Consider the following 9,590-nt stretch of genomic DNA (forward strand, 5'->3'; position numbering starts at 1 on the left):
CTCCTGGAGATAAAGTGTAGACATGGAAAAGCATAGCGCTATGCTCAACATGTAAATGATCATTCATTGCTACAAAGATTTCTGAGGATGATACAAAGTTGTGGCATCTGCATAACCTGTATGCAAGCATTCATTTACTCAAAAAAAAATTTTTTTTTACAGTCATAACGTGCCCAGCATGACTCAAAGGGTATGGTGTCGGTGCCCAGAGACAACTGAAACAAAGGCCTGGCCCATGAACTTGCAGTCCATCCTGCACGTGGAAAGTGATTATCTCTGCTAATCTAAATGTATCCTCTCTGGACCCACACTTCTGTGATATACACCAGTGCCCTCATCAATCCCAAAGAGGCTCTATCATCCTCTCCTTAGTCATTCAAATCATGACCTTCAGAATCTAAATTTGGGAAATTCTCTTTCTGTGCTATCTCCAGGCTTGCTTTTAACTTGGTGAGACCTTGTGAACCTACCTCTTGAGTGACTTTCCTGGCTCTCAAGGCACTGGCCTGGAGGGGCAGTTAATTCTGCTTGGTTTTGTCAGCAATGGTGGTCTTTGATTTTTGATTGGACACTAATGAACCCTTCCATGAATACACTAGGGAGTGATTATTACACAGACACAAGAGGATCAATTTTCAGTCACGTTACATTGAGGAGAACATAGGATATTAGGATAGGTTAATTGGCTGTGATGTCTATATTGTAAAAGTGGTTTGGGTACCTAGGATTTTCAAGGTATTCATGAAGAAGATGAATAAACAGTCATGCACTGTTGCTATATATTCAATATACTGAAAGGTTGTTGTTGAATCACATGAAGACACCGGGATTCTTGGCACCTGGAGGAGAAGAATTCAATCTGGGGCCAGAGACGAGGCTTGATTGCTCAGAGCTTTTATGTAATAAAGTTTTATTAAAGTATAAAGGAGATAGAGAAAGCTTCTAACATAGGCATCAAAAGGGGGCAGAAAGAGTACCCCCTTGTTAGTGTTAGCAATGAAATTATATACTCTCCAATGAATCCAAAGAATGTCTGGAGGTTGTAAAGACCTCACCAGACCTACTCCCATAATTTAAATTTTAAGATAAAAGAATTAGCCAGAAGGTTTAATCCAGAGACTGTCCTCAGGCAGGATACATTATTGTTCTATAATCCTAAGGAATGTAGAGAAGGAAAAAGTTTGTCTTTTCTTCCTCCTTGAGAATTCCAGAGCCCTCTTCTCTCCTTGGGGACCCCTAGACTTCTTATCAACCTGCCTAGGAAATGACTCTCTCAATACTGTATATAAATATTTCTTATGTTTTACTTCTTTGCTGTTTTCTAAAAGGTAACATGCAAGGGTCATTTGTGAGTCCCAGAAGAGTCCATTGAGATGACTGATGTGGGGATATTTGGCCAATGTCAGTGTAAGTAGCATCTGGCAGTAAGTGAGAGAAGTAAATCAATACCACAATCTTAAAAACTTCTTGAGAACTTCTCTGAGACTTGGAAGATGATTCTAGATTTGTCTCTCCATGGCAGGCACCTGAAGTACAAGCCATTCTACTTAATATTTATTGGCAAATGATCTCCCGAAGCCCTATTCATTATTAGGGAAGGGAAGTCACTGAGTTGTGTCCAACTTTTTGCGACCCCATGGACTATAGCCCACCAGGATCCTCCATCCATGGGATTTTCCAGGCAAGAGTACTGGAGTGGGTTGCCATTTCCTTCTTCAGGGGATGTTCCCCACCCAGGAATTGAACCTGGGTCTCCTGCATCATAGGCAGATGCTTTACCATCTGAGCCACCAGGGAAGTCATTCATTATCAGGACCATATAGCAAATGACTCTCAGTCTTTATTTGTTTTAGGATATTTGGGCTTCATAGTTTACCTAGTTTATAAATTTCATATTTATCTGAATATCTGAAATTGTCCTCAGTGTGGCCAGATAGCAAGAAATATCCTAATCCTCAGGTGTCAAGAAGACATAAAGAGTCGAGGTCATCGTGTTAAATGCTCTTTGCTCACCCATCATTTGTGGATTATTTTAATACTGTAAGGGACTTGAACTAGATTAGGAATTTTCAACATTCCTTTGGCAGTTTTACTTTTTAAAATGTCCTATAGAAACATTCTTTATAAAGAAGAATGTGAATACATTTTTTATAAAGAAGAATTGTGAATATGACCAATATATGGAAAGTGACAAGCTATATAAGTCTCTCTTTATATAGCTATGGTCCTAGTTCCCATGATAACCTACAGAGCAACATGCAATCAGTAAAACCTTAAAAGACTTTTCAAGCATGACCAGTCCTTTGTTTTATTTTAAGTATCCACTGGTGTTAGGAAATGATTCAGGGAGAGAAAACTGTTGCTTTGTATACTTCTCACTATTTGTCCAACCCTTGTAAATATCAATGGCTCTTAAAATCAAAGGACATCAAATCAATTCAGAGACTAGAGCAGCTACATGGGGAGTAGGGGGAGTGAACAGGAAAAGGTCCACCCTGGTCCACAAACTCCTTCCTGATCTTTAGAAGAAAAGGAACACACTGTACTGTGTTGATGTTTGTGGCTTCATACTAAAAAAGGGAATCTGCAAAGGCAATAAAAGGTTTTACCTAGAGTTTCTTATTTGAGGGTCACTAATTTGTTCATTACTATGTGAATTTCCTGCAGAAAAGAAGATAATTTTCTGGGAATCTGAAAGTTCCACATGAACCTTACACTATCCTTTAAAAAAATACATATGCTAATTTAGAATTTGACTGTAAATTATATGAACTTTGGTCAGTTTAGTTCAGTTCAGTTCACCTGTTCAGTCATGTCCAACTCTTTGCGACCCCATGGACGGCAGCACACCAGGCCTCCCTGTCCATCACCAACTCCCGGAGTTTACTCAAACTCATGTCCATTGAGTCCGTGATGCCATCCAACCATCTCATCCTCTTGTCTCCTTCTCCTCCTGCCTTCAATCTTTCCAAGCATCAGGGTCTTTTTAAATGAGTCAGTTCTTCACATCAGGTGGCCAAAGTATTGGAGTTTCAGCTTCAGCATCAGTCCTTCCAATGAATATTCAGGACTGACTGGTTGGATCTCCTTGCAGTCCAAGGGACTCTCAAGAGTCTTCTCCAACACCACAGTTCAAAAGCATCAATTCTTCGGCGCTCAGCTTTCTTTATAGTCCAACTCTCACATCCATACATGACCACTGGAAAAACCATAGCCTTGACTAGAACTTTTTTCAAATATCTATCAATTTGCTCATATGTTTATACCTATGAGCAAGATTACAGAATCTATTTTAAAAACAAAACAAATATTAAGTACTGCTCCAAGCTAGGGTTTGTATAGATCCTTGAGATATTAAAACATAAAAAATAAAAATTAAAAAAAAGAGCCCAGATGAGACCTATTCTGCAAGTGCTCCCTGACTCGTCTGGAAGACAGGGATAAGCAGGTAGTTTCCAGATCATATGGAAAGTGCTGTGATTGAGACCTTGGGGTGGAAACACAGATGTGGGGACCCGACTGGGGAATGAGAAAAGACTTCAAGGAAAACGTCATTTTTAAAAAGAATATTATTGGATTTGGAGTCGTCTATGTACAGAACAGACTGTAAACTCTCAAGACTGGCATGTCTAGGAACCAATAAAGCAATGGTTGGAGCTCAGGATAAATGGGTTGGGGACTGACAGAAAACATGGGAACAAATGTTAAGTGGGAATAAAGGAGCTTAAGGTAATTCACATTCTTAGCTCAGTGACTACGTGAAAAAAACTGAACAGAAGGTGGGTAAATACGGGACATTTATATTGAAACAGCTAGTTAGCAGGTGGATCTTAGAACATGGCTTTGATTCTGATATAAATTTTGTGACTTATTGGTAAACTGTTATGAGTCAAAAACAAAATTATACATCATAATACTTAGTACATAAATCGTGTTTTAAAGTGGTGGTTCTTAATCTCTAGTATGCATCAGAACTATCTGAGTTGATTGCTAAAAATGCAGTTCATTCTTTCCATTCTGATTCAGTATATTTGGGGCTAGATTTAAAAATCTATATTTTAACAAGTTTTCCAGGTGACTTTGCTGCTAAGTCACTTCAGTTGTGTCTGACTCTGTGCGACCCCATAGACGGCAGCCCACCAGGCTCTGCCATCCCTGGGATTCTCCAGGCAAGAACACTGGAGTGGGTTGCCATTTCCTTCTCCAATGCATGAAAGTAAAAAGTGAAAGTGAAGTCGCTCAGTTGTGTCCAACTCTTAGAGACCCCATGGACTGCAGCCTACCAGGCTCCTCCATCCATAGGATTTTCCAGGCAAGAGTATTGGAATGGGGTGCCATTGCCTTCTCCGTCCAGGTGACTTTAAGGTTCACATATTAGTACAAAATACTGAAAAAGAGAAAAGGGGCGTGAATACCACCCTGAAAAACAGACAGTTAAACAGCAGTGAGCAGAGAGAAGAGGAGGTGGTGTTGTAGACTGAGAAAAAACTGAGAAGAAATGTATGAGAAATATCTAGATCCTGCTCCTGAGGTAAGGGTACTCCAGTCAGGGGCCCTGTCCCCACTAAGCCCACCAGAGCAAGGCATAGATACTGAACAGACTGGACAATGTGGAATATTATCCCTACCCTCTCTCCCCCTGGGAAGAAAAGAGTTAATAGGGCATTACAAGGAGCCTAGGGCAAAGTTTTGAGACCTATCTAATCTCCTTGTAAGTACCTTACTGAAATTTATTTGCAGTAAGACAAAAATGGCATTTATTTAGGTGTTCCTTCTAACCAAAGTCAATGTTATAAAGGTTTACTTGTGGCAACATCATTCAGTCTTTCTATTTCTAAAAAGATCTTCATTTTGCTCTTACTTTTGAATTACATTTTGTTGGGTGTAGAACTCTGGGTTCATAATTATGTTTTCTCTCAGCACTTTGAAACTATTATTCCATTTTTTTCTGTCCTCTCTTGTTGTTAATGAGAAATAAACTGTCAAGTTGCCTTTGCCATTTAGATAAACTGATTTTTCTTTATTCTAGCTTTTACATTTTTTCTTTTATTCTTCATTTCTTGAAACTGCTCTATTATGTGCCTGACTATGGATCCATTATGCTATTATTATTATATGGTTACTGTTCTGCTTGCTACTCAAAGTGCACTGATAATTTGAATACTTTTGTCTCTCTTCAGTGTCAGAAAATTCTCAGCGAATATCAAATATTCTTTTCATGCCAGTACCTGTATTGTCTATATGCTAGGACATGTTTTCAAAGACATTAGTGAAGTTTAAGTGTAAAAGAACTCAATAGATCTTGTGGGTATATTAACTGCTCTTGCATGTACTTTATCTCTTTTGTTTTTTTACTATGTGGTAGGTGAAGTGTTAAGTGCTATCAGTCAGGATTAATCTTTTCAGTGGTGTTCTGTTTAGAGTTTATCTTATCTATTAATTTTATTTCTATTTTTTATATTTTTGTTTCCATATTTCAACTGAATTCTTTTTTCTACCCATCTTATTTTATGCATGTAACTTTGTGTTTAGTATTTTCTTGTTCTTTTTATAAATGTTGGGTCCTCACACCTTTGAGTATTCTAACCATGCTTATTTCGAACATTTATCTAACTATTTCATGGGCTTCCCTTATAGCTCAGATGGTAAAGAATCTGCCTACAATGCAGGAGACCCAGGTTCTATCCTTGGGTTGGGAAGATTCCATAGAGAAGGAAATGGCAACCCACTCCAGTATTCTTGCCTGCAGAATCCCATGGACAGAGGAGCCTGGCAGAGCCTGGCCTGGACAGAGGAGTCCAAGAGGTCACAAAGAGTCAGACACGACTGAGTGACTAACACACACACACACACAACTATTTCAGAACATATGTATCATCAGAAAATAACTCCTGTTCCAAGGTTTATTTATTTTTTTTTTGGCTCTGCCTTAACATTAGAATTCCTCAAGCATTTTAGAGTTTCAGATCACAGGTTTATCTAAAGGAAACTTTTTTTTTTTCCTTTTTCTTTGTTTTCTCTCTCTAGGTTGCTTCCTCTCTAGCAGGAAGCTGTGAGGCTACTTCCATGAATGTCCTGGGGCATTAGTTGAGAAACAGCTTTCATAATGAAGGCTTGGGGCTCCTCCCTAGTAGGGGTATGAAGAATATACTGAAATGGTTAGTGAGCCCCAGGCAGCTCTGTCCTGAGGTCTTGTCCATATCCTCAGGGTTACATTGCCTGGCAGCTCTGTGTAAGTTGTAGCCCCAGGCAGCAGTTGTCAGTATTTCTTTTCACCTTACTTTTATGAGTGATAGCCCCTGGATTTATGCAGTGAAGCTGGCTCTGTTTTTCCATTTCAAAAGCAAGACCTCTAGTCCTTCTACTCCCAAAGGAGGTGAACTTACACCTCCCACCGCTTGCTTTGGAATATGGATCTTCAGCCTCATGTACAATTCCAGCTTTCTGTTTTGCCTCTGGCCTATGAAGATGTTTATCTTATCTAAGGTTCTTTTTTTTTTTTCTTAAATCTTTCATTGACAATATTGTAGTGCAAAAGGGGATCCATCAATGACAGAATCTGTATCAGTGTTTCTGGGTTAATTTTTAACTACACATTCTATTAGAGTTTTGCCAAATTAATTGATAAAGGAAATCCAACCACTTTCAAATGAAAATGGCTATGAGGTTTCTAGAATTTTACACCTATAGATGACAATCAGTCACTAAATTAATTTTTGCTCTGTTTTAGGATATGCTTAACATTTAAAGAGTTGTGTAAAAATTTCCAACTCCATCAATTGGTTAAGGATATTGGGATTGTTTCCTCTTTATCAGCTATCACTGAGAAGAGACTTGATCTCCACATTTTAGGATTAGTTAAGTAATTTACTATGCCCTTTTCTGCCAGGGTTAACATATCCTCACTGAATATCAAATTGCTGAATCTTTGCTATTAAACTAACATGTTCCTAAGTAAAACTCTGTTGTGGAGACTTAAAATATTGTGGTATGTAGAGTTTTTAAACTGAGGGCCCTATTTGAAATTACATCTACAGGGAGACATTTGTTCTCTATTATAAAAAGCTCTTCATTAATTAACCTGAAGTAAGACATTAGACAATAATCTAATGTGACTGTGGGTAAGGCTGAATTTTAATGCTTAGATAGGTTAGCAATTAGTGTGATATTTATCCTCTAGTTCTCATTGTCATTGCTTAGGGCTGTATCCTCGTAGCATTAACTTTCTAGGTGCAGGAACTTACAGTTGTGTGAAAGAAAGCCTTTTAGGTAGAAGTCTGCAGTGCGGCAGGGCTGTCAGGTACTGGACGTTGACTGTTGAGGGAGTACAGGCAATGTGCTCAGTTGTGTTGGACTCTTTGCAGCCCTATGGACTGTAACCCACCAGGCTCCTCTGTCCATGGGATTCTCCAGACAAGAATATTGGAGTGGGTTGCCACTTCCTCCTCCAGAGGATCTTCCCAATCCAGGAATCAAACCTCTGTCTCCTTTGTCTCCATGCACATGAGTTTGGGTGAACTCTGGGAGTTGGTGATGGACAGGGAGGCCTGGCATGCTGCAATTCATGGGGTCACAAAGAGTCAGAAATGACCGAGAGACTGAACTGAACTGATTTAGTTAGGTAAATTTGGGAGTTACGAGACAGTAAAGTATGCATCAATAAATGATGAAAAACATCAATAAAGCCCAACTTCGGACAGAGACATAAGGAACTAACAAACTGGAGCTGCTATGATGTGACTCACTTACTAATACCATTCCAATAGCTTGTTTGTATCACTAGGGAGGTCTGTCTGTATTGCATATCCTTAAGTTTCATGTGTTATACCTGGATCTTTCTGATATATCTCTCCTTTACATTTAAAACTTCAGGCAATAATTATTTACTCTGAATAAGTATACCAGATGGACTTGCTTCTGAATCAGTTTAAAGAAGCAGCACAAGAATATTAGTACATGGATAATGGATATGGAAGGTATGAGATAGGAAGGGAAGAGGGCAATGAACAACCTTGAAAAGAATGGCATAGCCCGAGGACATGACATAAGCTGATTAGAACCAACTAGATCCAAGAGCCGGGTACCACAACCATAAAGGTCAAAAGTAGGCAGTGGTTCATTCCTGGAAATCCCCATCCCTTCTCCAAAATAGCTGGAATACTTGTTCCACTCATTAGCCTATGAAATAACTCACCCTTATAAAAACTGACAACCCCATACCCTGGGGCCTCTCTTGCCTTCCAAGATGGCCCACACTCTGTCTATGGAGTGTGTTTCTTCCCTGAATGGACCTTCTTTCTCTTCACTATGGCTTGCTCTTGAATTCTTTCCTGCACGAAGCTAAGAACCCACACTCTGCAGCCATCTCAGGGACTCGGACGTGACCTGGGATGTGACCATCTTCCTGTGCCCCACTCTCTTTTCTGCAATAGATTCATGGCCTCCACTTTTTACCGCATCAAGGTCAGAACAAGCTGGGGTGAGGTGGTCAAGTATATAACCAGATATAGAGAGAAGAAATGCCTATGTAGTATTACTTTATATATATCTGAGAGAAAAGCTTCTTAGTGAACATAGTGGACATTCATGGTCTCTTTGTCCAAGAGAATCTCAGTATTACTCATTCATAATATCTCTGAACACAATCTCTGTTACAATTACAAACACAAACACACTATGAATATAATTTTTTACATAAACTTTAAAAAAGATTTTAAGGAAATTGTAGGTTCACATGCAGTGGGAAAAATAAAGAAGATTACATATAACTTTTGCTTAGTTTCCCCAATATTAACATCTTACAAAATTATAGTACAATACCATAATTAGGATATTGACATTGATACAGGCCAATTCCATCACTACAAAGATTTTTCTTTCATATTGCTCTTTAATGGACAACCTTACCTCATTCTCACTCATCATCTCTTTAAACTTGACAACCACTATTCTAGTCATCATTTCTACAATTAGATCTTTTCAAGAATATTACATAAATGGAATCATATACCATGTGATCTTTGACTATTGGCTTTTTTCACTCAGAACAGTCCTCTGGAGATTCATACAGACTACTGCATTGTTTGTTCCTTTTTTATTGATGAGTAGTAGTCCATGGTAGGGGTGTGCCATGATTTGCATAACCATTCTCCTCTTGAAGAACATCTGAGTTGTTTGCAATTTTGACTATTATAAATAAAGCTACTATGAACTTTCATGTACAGGTTTTTGTGTGAACAAAAGTTTTCACTTCTCTGGGATGAACAGCAACAGTGCCAATGCTGCATTGTAGAGCAGCTGTATATTTAGTTTTATAACAAACTGCCAAATTGATTCCAGTATGGCTGTGCCATTTTATATTTTCTCCAGCAATGTGTGTGTGATTAGGTTTCTCCACAGCCTCTCTAGAAATTTTGGTGCCATTATTTTTATTTGGAACTATTCTCATAGAGGCATGATGGTATCTCATTGTGGCAATGGCACCGAACTCCAGTACTCTTGCCTGGAAACTCCCATGGATGGAGGAGCCTGGTAGGCTGCAGTCCATGGGGTCGATAAGAGTCGGACATGACTGAGCGACTTCACTTTCA

The 9,590-nt window shown here is 38.9% G+C and overlaps 1 non-coding gene across 1 annotated transcript; it reads right to left on the reverse strand.

Annotated features, from left to right (window-relative positions):
* Nucleotides 1-1,725: 1,725 nt before the first annotated feature.
* TRNAH-AUG (transfer RNA histidin (anticodon AUG)) lies at nt 1,726-1,797 on the reverse strand. Its single transcript has one exon. It is a non-coding gene; the product is annotated as a tRNA-His (tRNA).
* Between the last annotated feature and the right edge of the window lie 7,793 nt (nt 1,798-9,590).

This window comes from Bos taurus, chromosome X, assembly GCF_002263795.3.
Source record: "Bos taurus isolate L1 Dominette 01449 registration number 42190680 breed Hereford chromosome X, ARS-UCD2.0, whole genome shotgun sequence".
NCBI classification, from domain to species: domain Eukaryota; kingdom Metazoa; phylum Chordata; class Mammalia; order Artiodactyla; family Bovidae; genus Bos; species Bos taurus.